The 16,606-nt window shown below is 43.0% G+C and overlaps 1 protein-coding gene across 2 annotated transcripts in view; it reads left to right on the forward strand.

Annotated features, from left to right (window-relative positions):
- Window positions 1–635: 635 nt before the first annotated feature.
- The window catches only part of numbl (NUMB like endocytic adaptor protein), a 59,685-nt gene continuing 43,714 nt past the window's right edge, over window positions 636–16,606 (forward strand). The window contains exons 1-2 of one of the 2 annotated variants that reach the window (XM_069147518.1): window positions 636–710; window positions 907–1,081. The gene's annotated coding sequence lies outside the window, so the exon portion shown is untranslated. The other variant, XM_069147517.1, reaches the window with a different exon arrangement.

Here is a 16,606-nt window from a genome sequence, read left to right on the forward strand (position 1 = left end):
TGTATTTCCATTTTATGCAACCTTGAATTTCTATCCTACATAAGGTTGTTAAAATAAACACAACCTTCAATAACCACAGCACTAAAATGCACAGTAATGCAGCAGTAATATTACACACTGACAGGGAGCATTTACTGCACAGTGTCTACTTTTACTTTCGATACTTTAACGACATATTGCTGATAATACTTTTACTTGAGTAGGTTTCTGAATGCAGGCATTAACTTGTAGTGGAGTATTTTCCCAGTGCGTTATTAGTTTCATTTAAGGGAAAGGACCTGAGCACTTCTTCCATTCCTGGCTATTACTGACTAAGGTAGGACACAGATTTAGTCAATTGACTATTAGAAAAAAAAAAAAGATGTCCTGGTAACTGTAGGGGCTCAGAGATCTGAGATCAAGTCCATCAAAATAAACTGCTGAACACCAAACCCGACAAAGTGCACTTTAGCTAAGCTCTGTTCAGCCTGGATATGAAACTATTCTCTACCAGCACAACAATTTCCCTACAGGGATGATTAGAGTAACACTTAATCACAGATGCCGCACGGTGGCGCAGTAGAGCAATTGAAACGGAACCCTGCGCTGCTTCTTTTTTTTCTTTTCTGGAAAACATCAATGGGAAGAGTGGATTTGCATGTCCGGCCGTCTGTGCCAATGGGCTCACTGGGAAGGCTGGGTTAGCGGGTGGAGCCGGGGGAAGCAGCCCAGTAAGTGCACAGTCAACAACCAAAGCATCCGAGATTACTACAGACACACCAATTTTCACAGAAATCACCCTTAAATGCAGACTCGGTGCTCTCTGTTTTTTTTTTTTTTTTTTTTTTTAGTTTTATTTGGGTGTGATTACATATAAGACAGGATCGCTGTTGTCAACCGTTTTGTTTGTGTGTGTGCACCGACCAGGTTGATTTGCGGCTCCACGTCGCCTCCATACATACATCGCGTTCATAGTGCAGATGAGGAAGATTTGGTGAGATTACCAATTCCAAGATCATTCTCCTCTCTCATTTATTTGTGTCCGGGGTCCTGGATTTACACAGAGGAGGAGCGGGGAGCCGATCATCCGTCGTTCTCTTGGGTGAGTTCACCGGATTCACGTCCAGTCGGGCATCCCTATGTAGCCGAACTGACACTTCCAGGGTTATTTTCTAACCCTATAATGTCTTTGTAACGACCTAAAGCTCAGTTAAGAGGAGATCGATCCACTCGGGATGATTTGATTTGTGAGTTTCGGGGGGTAATTATGTTGTTTGGATATAACTGCAGCGCTTTTGGATGTGGACCTCGCCAGTGGGCCCATTTGTGTCAAATGAATGAAATGTGGCGGCTCCAGATTTTATGATAACGGTTTACAGACGTTATTCATAACCGAAGAGCGTCAATTCTGGCTCTGATCGCCTCACACACACACACACACACACACACACACACACACACACACACAACCCCCCGTACGCAGATAGTCTCCGCTGGTTACACGGTTCAATAGGAGTCTTCAAAAGATACCATAGAAAATTAAAAGAAACAAAAACAAAACTCGAACTTTATGATCATGATTGAAATATAGCTCCTATTATGATCCTATTACGGCGATCATGGTGCGTAAAATAAGTTTATTGCGTCATTATTGGCGTGGGAATGAGATGTGATATCGATTGAGCTGTAAAGAGTCACGGTGACCATTGGGTCATTATTGGGTCGTAGGTTTCCTGGAGGTGCGTTTGTTCCAGGCAGGACAGCATGGCCACCGAAACTACACGCGCTCTGAGTTTGAATAAGGGAGACCATAGTTCAACCTGTCTCCAGGATTTTCTCCATCTCCTTCCATTGCATCATGCTGTGTGGGGAAGTGTTTTTTTGGGGTGCCTGTCCTTGCATCATTTTTCAAAGTTCTTCAGGGGGCTTCTTCCTGGTTGGGGGGGGGAGGGGGGGGGGGGAAGAAGAAACGCTGCAGCTTTCCTGTGATGTCTCCCTGTTCCCCTGACATGAAGGGAAGATTCACAGAGCATGAGAACAAACATGTGCCAAAAGTACCAATGTGCTGGAAGACTGGAGTCACACTGTATTGCACTGTACACACACACACACACACACACACACACACACACACACACACACACACACACACACACACACACACACACACACGCTCACACACTTGGCACATGCCTTCCTATATAGGGCCTAGTTAATGCATGTGGCTCTATTGTCTGTGGAGCTCCATCTGTTAAATGACACGGCATTCCTCAGACAGCCAGTCATGCTGTTATAGGGGGTGGTCTGCCCTGACCCGCTCGCTCAGAGCGAGGTTGCAGGGCTCAGGGTGTCTCAGTCATCCCAGCCCTCAACCACTTGTGTGGACAGTTTGGGTCGGGGGGCTCGCGGATCTCTAAATCTGGCCCTACATGACGTTAGAGGATGGGAAGTTTGGTAAATCTGAGTTTGTGCAAGAGCTGCTAAAGGAAGCCTCGGTTTAGTTCACACATGCAACTGAACGGAGGATAGGTTTAGTCTAGAGCTGGGGCAAAAAAAGGGGACAAGTTTGGGCTAGAGAGCTTTGAGAAATGTTGGATTTGATTTGGGCCTGGAATGAGATTTGTTCTCATTCGGCTATGTTTGGTCCGCGGCTGGTGTTAGCGAAAGGCGGCATTTGTGCTGGAGCTGCTAAAGTAAGGCAAGGCTCAGTCTAAAGGGCTAAAGGAAGACTAGGTTTGATCTAGAAGCTGTGATCTAGGGGCTAAAAGGGGACAAGTTTGAGCCAGAGGGCTTTGAGAAATATTTGGTCCACATCTGGAGTTAGCGAAGCTGGGGTCAGAAGACGGCCACGTTTGGCCTGAAGCTGGAGAACAGAGCTGGTCAAAGTCAAAGTGGCTGCTGGACATAAATTGGCTCTGATGGAGCTAATCACTGCTGCAACTCAGTCATCACAACTAGAACATAATTACACCACCCCCAACCCCACCCCCACCCACACAGCAGTACACGCACATAAATGTATGGACACACACACACACACACACACACACACACACACACACACACACACACACACACACACACACACACACACACACACACACACACACTCCATTTCCCCTCTTCCACTGCTCTGATTGCTGCATTAGGACTTAGCTGTCTTTTGTTGTCCACACACACACACACACACACACACACACACACACACACACACACACACACACACACACACACATGCACACACAAGGGGGAGGGGCTGGCCCAGCTGAGACCACAATACAACGGGGATCAAAGGTCATCCAGCTGGCCAATCAGGGTGCTGTCTAGGTTGGCTGCTGGTGGAGGAGGGCGTTGCCCCCCTTTGTGCTGGTCAGGGTGGGTCTGCTAAACAAGCAGCTCCACTTCCAGCTCCTGCCGGCCCGGCAGCCACGCTGAGCTTCCTCTGGGCCACACACACCAGCCTCTGTGTCAGACCGCAGGTCAGAGGCTGGAGAAAGTCCTGGATTGGTTCATGACTCGTTTGTTCTTTAACCTGCTGCTTCTTGAAAACTTGAATCGTTGAGCCTTCACAGAGAAAGATTCCATACGTCTTGACTGAAACTATAACATATGTATAACTGCTGTAGAGGTATGTTTTCTAAGCTGACTGCAGTGCTGCACAGTGACTGATCATATTTGAAGGATGTACAGTGCTGGTACTGTGTACACTACGTTTGTAATATGCGGGTGTGTGGGTGGTAATGAATGAAACTGAACCCTTTTAAATTGATTACGGGATTCTATTTCTGGTAGTGGGATTAATTAAAGAAACAGAATAAAACGATGCGTTTTGAGAAGGATGTTGAAGGAGACGAAGGAATGGAGAGGCATGAGGAGAGGAAAGAGGAAGTGCTCATGCCGAGCCGGGTGCTGAAGTGGAGAGGGGCAGAGAAACGAGGAGATAACTGATATAAGGAGAGCCGTGGAGAAAAATTGAGTCTGTGGAGGAAAAAGGGAGAAGGAGAGAGTGACAGACGACACAGCAGGAGAGTGAAAAGTGGGAATCGGCCAACGGGGAGATGATTTCCATTTGCTCCCTGGTCGCTACCGTTAATTTGAGGCAGAGACTCCTCTCCTCATTGGACGTGATCACGTCAGTCTGCACAGAACCTCCGACCCAGAAGATGTACATGTCCTCTGACATTTAAGTCCACGTCATCCTCCCTCTTGCTTTCTCCCTCTCACTTCCACACATTCGGTGCTGTCTGATGCCTAAGTGCCTTCAGTATGTGCTGAGTGGAGTTATCTGATTTCTGCAGGCTAGTTAAATGCAACCACTCCTTTCTCCCATATAGTTCCATTACTACGCACACTAATGGCATGCTCTCAGTACAATGACTCAGGCCTATTGTTTTGTCTGTTTGTGCGCATGCAATGTGCTGTTACTGGTGTGTATTACGTTAGACTGCATTGATAAATGATTGGAGCGATGGTTTTGAACGCCCGTCTAGTGGACACTCATGTGTGAAGGCAGCAATTTGCGTTTTCTCTGTGCGTTTGACCATGCGCGTGTGCGTTGAGGGATGCTGGCTGGCTTGTGTGTGCGTTAGACGTGTACGTGTACGCCTTTTTCCCTGGCGATCAGCAGTTTATGTCTCTTGCTTCAGTGACGTTTTTTTTCTGCAGATAACAAGAAAAGTGGAAATGGGTATTTCTCGGCAGCCGCAACTCCGAGTGGAGCGCTCATCACAACTAATAACTGTCACTCTGAGTTGTCTGGGTTGCATTTTTTTATCTAATTGGTGTCATGATTTATTTTTATATGTTGACCCTTTTTTTTTAAATTTTTTTTTTAGCCTATTTAGCTGTTGAAGTTCAGACGCAACAGTCCGATAATGGGCATGTAAAGAAAACCTCAAATGCTTAAACCAAGCCTCTGAACACCACATCCGTCCCTCATGGTCCGATTGGATCTATATTCTTTTCCAAGCCTTTTAGCAACCGCTTTGCTTGGTGTCTGTCAATTGTTTTCACATGGTTTGTCCCAAATTCACCTCGCACCCAATAAATGAATGCCTGATACAGAGTGCTTTTAACCCTGTACCTTCTTCTGTTGTGTGAACACACTTAAGGTCATTACAGTTTCTACAAAAAGGCTTCTTTTTTTGTCGCTGGATATGATTTGTAGCGTCTAAGTGTGTAAACATGATTGACTTTAGTGATGAATTACTTGCAACACTTTGTGTCATACAGACATGGTAGTTCCTCAAACAAATTGACGAGGTGTTCCTCTTTTTCTTCCGTCTAAAACGAACTGTGATCAGCTGACTTTGCTACGAGCTGATTGGCTGTTGAAAGAAGTGAGCAGAGAGGTTCCCACTGGCGACAAACTGACCCGCAGGTGACACCGTCGGCTGGTTTGGGTCGAACTGAGACGGAGCAACTCGCGTGGGCTGCAAAATAGCCTTTTGTTAAGCAATCTGTCATTTGTACCAAACTCATTTATGAGTTTCACGTTTTAATTCAGTTGTCCAATGTGTCGGCCATCACTTACTTCTTCTAATGGCCCTCTAGAAAAATGTTGCCCGTCCCTGCACAAAGTAGTTTGACATTTTGGGAAATACACTTGTTAAGTTTCTTCATGACAGTCATGATAAAATCATTACCACTGTCTGAATGTGAAATATGAAGCTACTTCCACTTATTTTAGCGTGCGTAACAACTGTAACAGTTAGCAGGAATAACATGTCAGCTACAAGTTATTTCAGTCAAATATAAAATATATATATATACACACACACACATATATATATATATATACTTAAAGCTTTGCCTAGCATGAGGACAAATGTGTTTGTTATTTTCGGGCACTTTGGTCACTTCTAAAACCACAACCTGTTGTTGGTTTATATTGTTGGTGTTTCGAGGTGCTGGCAGGACGTTTCTGCGTTTCCCGTTGCTATGCTGAGCTAATCATCTACAGCATATAGTTTTATAGTAGACACACAACGTAGAGTGGGACCGGATTTGTCATATAACTCTGGCATGTTTCCCAAAATGATTAACTCTTAAGCATCTAGGGCAGTTGTCCCCATGTCCGATAGAAGAAATAGCCGTTCGTGTCTACGTTAGATTATATGTAACTGTGTGAACGTATTGCACGACATATATGTAGCTGCAAAACCCTATACAAGCTTTCAACTTTCCCAGGATTCAACAAATAAATCATGATTGCATAGCCAGCATTCTCCGTGTGATCTCTGGTAAATGAGCCCAGATGGCGTGTGCTGACAGTGATGCATCAGAGGAACGCAGGTATTGTTTGGGACATTCACAGAACCTGTAGAGTCCACATGCGATGACTTTCTCTCTTGCCTGTACAGTGTGTGTGCTGCTGAGCGTTGGGTTCACGCTGACTTCTCCGCTGGACTATTTCAGGGAGAGAAAGATTGTTAGCGACAGACAGAACCCAAGTTAAATCTTCCCCGAGCACACAGGGGCCTATTCACTGTGCTATGTGAAGAGTGAGAGGGATGGGGTGAGAGAGTCGGCAGTGGGTGAGGTGGGGCCGGGGTGGGGGTGTGGGTTGACAACACTTAAAGCATGTGTGTGGTGTGTGGTGTGTGTTGTGCGGCTCCGCAGGCCTGTCCCAAGCCGTCAGAGACCCACAGGCAGACGGATGCAGGACAGCTGATACCATGCAGTCGTCTGCTAGAGGACACGTACAGCAATCAGACTCTTTCTGTGTGTATCCTGAAGTGTGTGATAGAGAGAGAGAGAGAGAGAGAGGGCACGTTAAGTTTAAGTTTACAAGTTGCCTCCAGCTAAAAAAAAGAATGAGTCACTGGATAAAAATGATTGTTTTGATGAACACTGACTAATTTTGTGTGCGAACTGTATTGTTTATGCACTGGTGACAAAATAAAGTTCAAGGAACACGACTATAAGACAGAAGTGTTTGAAAAGTTTTCACGGGATGCAGGATTGACACAGGGGGAGGGGATTATTTTGCATAACATTTGAAGTTGATACTCATGAAATTAAATGTTCCTTAGGTGGTGCTTAAAAGAGCTAGAGCAAAAAAAAAAAAGACAGAACAGTTAATATTAGCTCACTGCAGATGTTACGAAATCACTTGAGACTATTTATCAAACTTTGTGCAGCTTCCTCTTGAGCCACAAAAGACTTAACATTCGCAGTGCTACTCCCCAAGACCTGTGAACATACTTTGATGTGTAAAATCATTAGCTACACTTCAATAACCAAATTCAAGAGATCAAAATAACTGAGAAATATTCCTCCACACCTGAATTTGTGATTAGTGCAACTTGGAATAAAGTGAAAAACACAGTTTTCAATAGCAATTCAACTTTATTCAAGTGGTGCTTATTAGAAATAATCATTGCTGATTTTTCCTTTATGTATATATATCAGTACCTGCCTCATAATCCCAGTCTCAGTCAGGCTACAGCACGTGTTGCCTGAATGCCCAACAAACTGACAACTGTAGCTTCTTTACTTGCAACTATCTTGTTCAACTGTCGTTGAAGAAATCGACAATAAACTATCACTATGTCATGGGTTATAAAGCTGATCTTGATTTTTTTTGATTTGCAGAAACCCCATTTTCATAAATGGAATAACTTGTGATTTGTAGACCGTGTAATTTCCACTTTGGATGCTCTTTTTTTTTATTGTGTTATGCCACAAGCAAATCCGTTTGGGCGCGACGTCTTTTAAAAACAATAGATAGATAGATAGATAGTTACTTCATTAATCCCCAAAGGGACATTTTATATATATATATATATATATGTATATATTTAAATATGACGTCAGCGGCCGTACTGACCACATAACGGTGGACAAAGAATCTTTGTTCCTCCTACAGGTTCCTCGTAAACTTTACTTCAATGTCAGTAACAAATCCACCAGTAAAAATGACGGCGGCTGACGGAAAAGAGCATGTGTTATTTTCTGTGCGCTCCAGTTTGCGGCTCGCCTCCTGCTCCAGTATGCTTGTAAAAGGTGGAGTGATGCCACAGCGAATGTGCCATCGAGGCCTTGGGTTTATAAAACATTCCCTCTGTTTACCGGTGGTATGACTCATGGTTGCTATGGCAAGGAGCTCTGACAGTAACGCAGCTGATTAGGAGCATCTGACTCCACATGACTGTACTCCCTTCATCTCTCTCTGCCTCCCTCAGTCCATCTCTCCTGTGTTCTGCCTCTTTTCATTTCTCGCTCTCTTTCCGACGTTGCCGTCTTTCCTGTAATCTTTTCTCTCCATTATTTCCCTGTTTGCTCCACTTCTTCTGTATAAATTGCAAGTTACCAAATCTTATTTTGGCTTTTTTTTTTTTAATTTTAAATTTTTTTTTTTAAATCTTTTTACACTACTCCTTGTTTCCTTGTTTCTTTTCTTCCCCTCTACTTCTCCATTCATTTCTGCAGCACTCACCAACCTTTAATATATTTTCTTATCACACCATCGCCCTTCACGGCTCCCTGTGTTACAGTCTCCTCTCCTTTTTACTCTTACTTTCCTCTCAGTCGTCTCCATCTGCCTGTCTTTCTGTGGTGGCCAGCTGCATGCCAGATGTGGCCCTCTCTCCCAGCGGCTGGCATCATGATCGTGAACAAGAGAAGAATGAGATGGAATGAAGCATATTAATCCTTATAATACATTGGAGAAGGATGAATACATCACAAAGAAGGAAGGAGGACTAGCCTTCATAAAAAAACAACACCAGAACTATTAACCATAGCAGAGATAGAGAAATATCCTGCTGTATGAAATTTGTATTAGCCATATGAGAAAAACACTGCATACTGAATACCACAGACGTAAAGTAAATCCCTATAGATGCATAACAGTGATGACACTGAAGATAAAAAGGCTATTAAGTAGAGTAAGGCCAATGTTAAGCACCATATAGTGGCTTTATGTAAGTATAAGTAAAGGCTTGCTTTCATTAGAAACCCCATCACAGAGATGCACAGGAATATGTGACAACTCAGAAAGAGAATATGTTTTCAGTAAAATTATGACTTTGATAAGAGAGATTTGTTGAATTTGAGGTATGGTAAAACCGATAAGAAACAATGTAAACATAAGCAGCGGGTTAAAAAAGTCGAGGAAAGAAGAAAAGACTTGGCCCAGCAGCCTGTATTTCTCTTGCTATCGTTCGACATTTAGGGAAATATGTTTCACGGTATTGGTGAGAGTTAGATCACCACATTGATATCATGCCTCGTTCAGCTAGCAGAAGGACGCCAGGTGGAGCAGCACTGCAAAAATTTACTAATTTAAATATTATGTTGGTAGTTTAACAAAAGCCGAATTATATAAGAGGTTATAAAACATTTCTATAATTTTATTTTTGTCTGAAAATAGCAAGTATGGCACAAGTGTTATCTAATGGACCTATTTCGTTGTACAGTACTTTGTCTATAGATATAAGTTGTATTTACAGTTGAAAATATTTACAATAGTAAAATGTCCTCTTAGTCCTTAAGGTCATATGTGTTTATATGCTTAAAATTGCTGCTATGTAGTATTGTGTATTGTGTCTGCTGCAAATTTGGTTGGCAAGTATAGACAAATGTGGAAGAAAGTAAAAAGGAGAAATCTGGAAAACGATACCTGGGCCATCTAAATCCTCCAAAGTGCTTCACATGGCAGCAGTTATTTTCAGGCACAGATGGATGAGGCCGCAGGCCAGGAGGAAAGGTGGCGAGCCCTCGTAGGTGCTGCTGAGATGGACAGAGGGATGAAAGGACAGCAAGATGGAGGAGGGAGAGGTGTCTTTACTCACAGTGCAGTTAAATGCCACTGAAACAACCACATGGGAGATGGATGTTGATAGTTTTAGCATTTAGAGTGGATTGTTCCTGCTGTGTCTACTTAGAGGCTGCGAGACAAATACTTTGTGAAAAGGGCAATGGAAAGCAACATTTTGATTGATTGCAGGTCATTACACATAAAGCATATTGGAGAATGTACAGCATATAGGCAGTGCTCGACCTGCAAACCTCTCCTGTTCCTCCCCTCATCTTTTATAATCTTTCCATTTTCTGACAGCTACCAGTTGATAGAAATCAGCCTCTTCTTTCCGGCTCTTTATCTTTCTCAGCCTTATCCCTTTCTTCAATTTCTTCATCTGTCTCACTTTCCCCCCTTCTCCTTCTGCCTCTTTTGGTAAGGGGAAGTCAGCCTCTGCCTGCTGGCTCCCAGAGGAACAGGCCTGCCTTTGTCTGTCCGCGCTGTAGGAAGATGAGTAGCCGGTCCTCCCAGTGAGCCCAGCAAGTCCAGTTGGGATTCAGGGTTTGTCTGGTGAGCCAGCCACCCAGAACGCCTGTAAATCAGCCAGCCACTCAAGCCAGGGCCTTCCCGCTCATACAGCCAGCCAGGTATTATGTTAGGCACTCATGACTATTAGTAAGGATGGCTGGAAAAGCGCAGTGCAGACATAGACAGACAGAGTGCAGACACAAACGTTTTCCAAGCATAATTAAAATGTACAATGACTTTACAACCTCAATACGGCCATTGACATCTCCTACTTGGAGGATTTCCAACATGTGAAATTATAGTTCAGCTCAATTTATGACCTCATGCCATGAACTGAGAGCAAGCAGATTATTTACTACACTACACAACATTGTGGCACTCAAGCAGTAACTGGCTAGTTTTATTTTAGTTGTCAAATGCAATGACATTGTATGTTTTCTTTCACGACTAACTTCTACAAAGTAGAATATTGATGTTTGGTTTTTGATGGAAGAATATACATTAAACACCTAAAATGAACACACAGATCTGAGGGGCAACAGGTTTGTTCTTTCTTTTTCATGAGAATAGATATAGACTCACAAGACATAGACGTAAACAAACATGAGTGAAAGTACTGTTTACTTTGAAATTGTGCTGTTCTTACTCAGAGTTGGATGAGAAGACTGACAAAGTGTAAATTTGACAAGTTGCAGTCAGAGCCAGGCTGGCCGTCTCCCCTGCTTTGTGCTGAGCTCGGCTGTCTCCTGACTGCAGCTTCATAAACCAGCACCACAACCATAATTAACACATTGTATCTTTACAACAGCTGAAATAAAAAAAAATAAAAAAGCAAATTGTGGTTTTACGAGGTATTATGGAGTATTTTTGTTGTTGTCCAAAACAGACCCCAGGAAGCAGTGATGGCTATGCTAATTAAAGTCAGCTAATGGTCTCCTGGTCGTACCTTCATATTTAATGGAGAGATACCCGAGTAGTAGCAGTTGATTTTCTTGCCTAAAATGCACAGTAAAGATTTAAGTACATTAACTTTACATCTCTAAAGCACCATTTTCGTAGTTTGGTTTCTGCTTCAGCAATGTGAAGAGTCTCAGTGACATTACAAGTTAACTAACTAAATGAACTTGATAAAAAAAACAAGAGGCACACAGAAATGACGAAACCATAATCCCAGTTTGTTAGCAACAAGTTCTCTGTCTGTACAGGCTAATATGATCACACTCCTCTGTAAGAGGAGGCTCTTCTGTCCACACAAACTTCTTCTCCCAACCACATTCGAGCCCCTTTTGGGATAAGAAACCAAAAACATCCAGTAACATTGATTTTCTATTATATTTCAAAGCTGAAACTACTTTACATCATTACGCACAATATGATCCTTTTGATATCATTTTCTCAGCTTTGACTACACTCTGAAATGACTCGACAAGCATGATGAAATCTCGGATAAAGCCATAGTGCTTTCTTTCTCTCTCTCTCCGGCTTTCGTTTTGTGTTATGTTTTAATGGATGAGGCTCCAGGCACCTCAAGCCTCAACAAGCCTTAACAAGTAGATCAATAGAAAGCATATACACTGTCCTCTCACGGGCTGCGTCTGCTTTCGTCTGGATCACAGTGGAATATTGTGGAGATGCCAGGGCGACACCCAGCCAGGAAATGATTTGATGTAATGGGAACACTATGGTGTGATTAGTGGAGCCCCTCTCCCTTCATCTCTCACCCCGTGCCACCACTTCACTCTCTGTGAACCCAGCATGTCAAGGGTGGTGAGCACGTTTTTGCTATTCTGTTTAAGCTTCCCTACCTCCCTTGACATCAACCCCTTGTCTCTGTGTTTTCAAAGGATGGTGCGAGGGTAACTGTATGGGTTACAAGCACGACAGAAGAGGAGAGGCGGCTGGGCGAGCTCATAAGTGTTTGTGAGGAGAATAGAAATAAATGGCTGCGGGGCTGGACAACAGTCTGACTCAGTTGCCTCCTGGACCGTCTAGTTCACCAGATGGCCACTTGATATGTGCGGGGAGAACAGACCAAGATAGTCCAGACTTTCTGTTGCTACGTGTGTGTGTTTACATGCTATCCATCCTATGTCGCTCACTGTGCTCCACATAGGGAATGTGTTATTGCTCTTGCTCCACATTCCTGAGAACCGGAGGAAAGTCTCAACCCCTTTTAACCCCCCTTCTCAGCTGTAGACCAGCTTTGAAGCTTTTTTTTTTCCCTCCTCTTTACCTCACACACACACACACACACACACACACACACACACACACACACACACACACACACACACACACACACACACACACACACACACACACACTCCACACAGCCCCTTTCCTCACATGGATTTTTTGTTTACATCCTGGCAGCCAACTCTTGGAGTTCATGGCTGCATTGAATATATACTATACTGTGGACATGTTCCCTTGCCGAGGTGTAACTGTCAACGAAAAGCACAATGTGTTTTAATACACATGCCTTTTGAAAGATTTTTTTAGACAGGCACAGGGAAGGAAAACAAGCCAACGGGCTGGGTCTTACCCGCGCCTTTTCCTGTTCCCCGGAGACTTGTTTTGATGGACAGATCCCCAGCCCACTGAGCAATTGCCTGTATACCTCAACTGCCTGTGAAGTGTAGGGCTGTTTTTGCATGCTGTCTACGCCTGTGTGCATTGCCTGCTCCACACATCCACACCATGTCCTACCACACGATCACCGTATTACCTTTATGGTAATGTAGCTCCTTATGTGATTTGAGCGCGTGTGCTTCTATCCTAAGCATTCATGATGTATACCCTTTCATATCCCTCATTATGCTACACTCTGCAGCACTCAACACTCATTTCTTTCAAGCCCATTTTTTACACAAATCCCTAAGCACACATTTACAGATTTCAAACCTTGCCTAATGTGAAAAAAACATCTTCTCATCTAAGTGTTTGCCTGAGGCCCCAGCTTTACAAAGTAAAGTTAAGAGAGATTTGTTTGGGCCCCCAGTGTGCTGTGTGGGCTTCTCCCTCCTGTGCACTCACCAATGGACCAATGTTGTGTGTCTTTCCAAGATATGAAACAGTAATATGCATCGATTGTTATGAAAATAAGGACATGAAACAATACAGTGTTCAATTTGAGTTATACTGCAAGATGTATAAGCCTTAACGTCCTACTTCTTTCTTTAAAGAACTTAGCAGACTTCTGCAATACTGTTCCCTTTCTTTAAAATGTCCTTGTCTTTTTTTAATTTTTTTTATTGTAAAGCAGGTGTAGTTGCTGTATAAACATTGTGAAAGTCGTAGAGTTAACAAGCTACAAGCCCTAAGAAAACCTGTGCTTGGCCTGGGTGTGTGTGACTCAGAAAAGTGTCAGCCAATCAAAGGAGAGGGTTATCGATATCAAGATGCAGACACAAAACAGGCTGTTCTTGGTATCGCTCTAATGCAAATCTTAAGAGAGAAGACTTAAAACTATATCGAAATGTTTTTTGGCCACAGAAATGTCTTCTTACGGATATCAAGAATGCAAATAAAACACTGTAAAAAATGTAAACATGGCACCTTTTTAAAGTGTAAGTGTCATGAGAAAAAACACTTTCAAAGTTGACAGTAATAAAAAATGAATAAGTTCTTTTAGTTAAAGTTGTTAATAGAAACCTGTTGTTATACAGGCACCGTTCTTGTATCATTAAACTGTTGTAAAGAGTTCTTCAATTAAGCACGTCTTCACCATCTGTGAATTAGTAAGTCATAAAACACCCCGTGTGTGTGAATCTGTGCATGGCTCTATGTAGGTCTGTGTTATCTAATACAATCTGTCCCTATCTAATATTCACATTGCTAACCCTTCAGGGTGAAGAGAGGAAAGGAGAGGAGGGCTTGCCAATAAACAGAACTGTTCTCGGAAGTCTCCCAAGTTTAAATGGAAATGCTACACAAAACAGATTTGATACGCACACGCACACGCACAATGGCAAAGGCCATCGAACTCAGCTCACACTGGGCTGCAGACATTTGAGCAGTAGATGGATTAAAACATGAAGATGCATGTGTGTGTAAGTGATGTGCCACACACACATTTAAATCCAGGAGCTGTAGGTGAACATTGAGCTTTAACAGCCCTGAAAACCTGTGTTCTCAGTCAGCTTCTTACTACAAGCACTGGTGGCATAAACACACATTTGTGCCAAGTTAGAACAGTTTTCCTTTTATTACTTCAGGGACTTCCCTAAGCTTGTCATTGGTTTTGCAACATTTGAATAAAACAATGGGATGACTGCTGCGTCGTTGTTTGCTGATGTTGTCAGTTCAAAACTCATCAACTAGCACTAACTGTTCTCATATGAAAGAGAGGTCAAACCCTTAATAAATAATAACATGATAAAGAGACAACATCCTTCTAATGGGCTTTAAGAACATGTCTGGATACTATTATTGGAGAGAATAAATTGTCGGACACGGGAAGCTTTTATAGATCGACTGTCAAACCAAACAAAATAACTGCCTTCTCTTTTTCACAGGGTAAATTTATCCGTGCACTGTGCTGTATCATGGATGAATCATATTCCATTTGCACCAAGGTATATTGTTTGCTTGTATTGTTGGGGACCTGCAGCATAACAGCCTATTTGTAGTTGCCCCCACTTGCCCGAAATACCCCAAACAAAAGCGCCCGCTCATCTGCACACACATACAAACATTTAGCCTCGGCTGCTAACTTCTTGTCCATTTGCTGAAGAGCTTCTTGCTGAAAGGTTCAACTGTTGAGAAAAAAAAATTGTCACAATGGCAACGCAAGTTATCACAAATGACAAAGAGCGAGGTTGTTGGATAAACAAAGTATTTCCCAGCATGCCTTTTTCCTTCCTAACTTTTGAGAATAAAGCAACCAAGTTAAAAGGACTAATAGCCTATTTATTATGAGTAAATATTGTAGTTTTGGAACATTTCAAGAAAGACAAATCAAGATACATAAAATAGGCTATGACCCAAACCATTTAGTGTTATTCACAAGGTGGAAAGGTGGTGTCTATATAGCTAGCGCAGTATGGCTAAATTTAAGTAATCTTGCTGTGAGAAATGGTTTTTGTGTGCTTGGTCCTCCTTTCCAATTTTCACTTGGGCCCCTGACAGCTTCTGGGCCCCGGTGTGGTGCACCTGCTGTGCCGTCAACAGGTACGCCTCTGTTGAGGATGTAAACATATAGTTTTTCCCCGAACCTGTCAAAAGCCAACTGGTGTTCTTTGAGACAAAGCCAGTAAGACAAACTACTTGACGTTGCCAATGTCGTGCACCGCTCCTCCACTCCCTGAGCTTGAGCTTCATATTGCCATCTTTTCAGTTATTCTTTCTCTGAAGCCCTGGCTTTGGTCTTTTCTCTCTCTTCGCTCTGCTTTCCTTTTTTTTCTCATGTTGTTCTCTTCAGATACAGCAGATTCGCCCTGCCAGCTACACGCGACGAAGTGAAAAACAGGAACAGAGCTTGAATCAATTACTCTGTGGACGCACTTGATTTAGTGCTCTGAATAAGCACTTCTGAAGTGATACTGCCTGCATCATGGCGACGGAACTATTTTTTAAATATAAATCAGAGCTGATCCGCGCTGATATGCTGTCAACCTAGATGCGGATCATAATGAAGGAGGCGGCAAACAGGGAGGTGGTGAGATCCATGAGTCAGTCTCTCTCATCCAAGAGACTTGATTTGAAAAATATGAGATGCACTTTTGGAGTAACAGCATGCTTTATAGAAGATCATAGTAATGAATCACGACTCTTTTCCATATTTGACAAAAGAAGAAGCAAACTTAACATGAAGGCAACTGAAACAACACCTTTTGTCAGTGATTTCCTTCCAAAATGCAGCAATTTTACTCATTACAAACTATTAAAATCCTTATAATTTGATTCTGTCTGATAAAGATGTGGGAAAGATATGAAAGTCTGCATTTGTTCCACCCTCAGCGCTGCTAATTTTGCTTCTCTGCATTGCCTCACAAGTGCGCTTTTGAGTCATAGCGATCTATCCAGGGACTCGTCTCTGGATGCGAGACGTCAGCGGAGGCTTGTTGGAAGATGCCTGGTTAAGAATAGTTCCATATCTCTGGGGCTTTTGTTTTGGGGCGTGGTGCTCTGTGTTTCGCCAAGACTTTTTCAACACCGTTGTGGAGCATTCAAGAGAGACAACTGTCCTCCTACTGACAGATGGTTGTGTGTGTGTGTGTGTGTGTGTGTGTGTGTGTGTGTGTGTGTATATTTCTGCCTGCATTTGGGGTGAGGATCCTAGTTTTTGTGGGGGGAGGGGAGGTGGGGGAGAGGTCAGTGAAGGCACAGCTGGTGAGACCCCCACTCCAACCA

Source organism: Embiotoca jacksoni, unplaced genomic scaffold (assembly GCF_022577435.1).
Source record: "Embiotoca jacksoni isolate LCO1_2020_lvr unplaced genomic scaffold, fEmbJac1.0.p SCAF_14, whole genome shotgun sequence".
Lineage (NCBI taxonomy): Eukaryota > Metazoa > Chordata > Actinopteri > Embiotocidae > Embiotoca > Embiotoca jacksoni.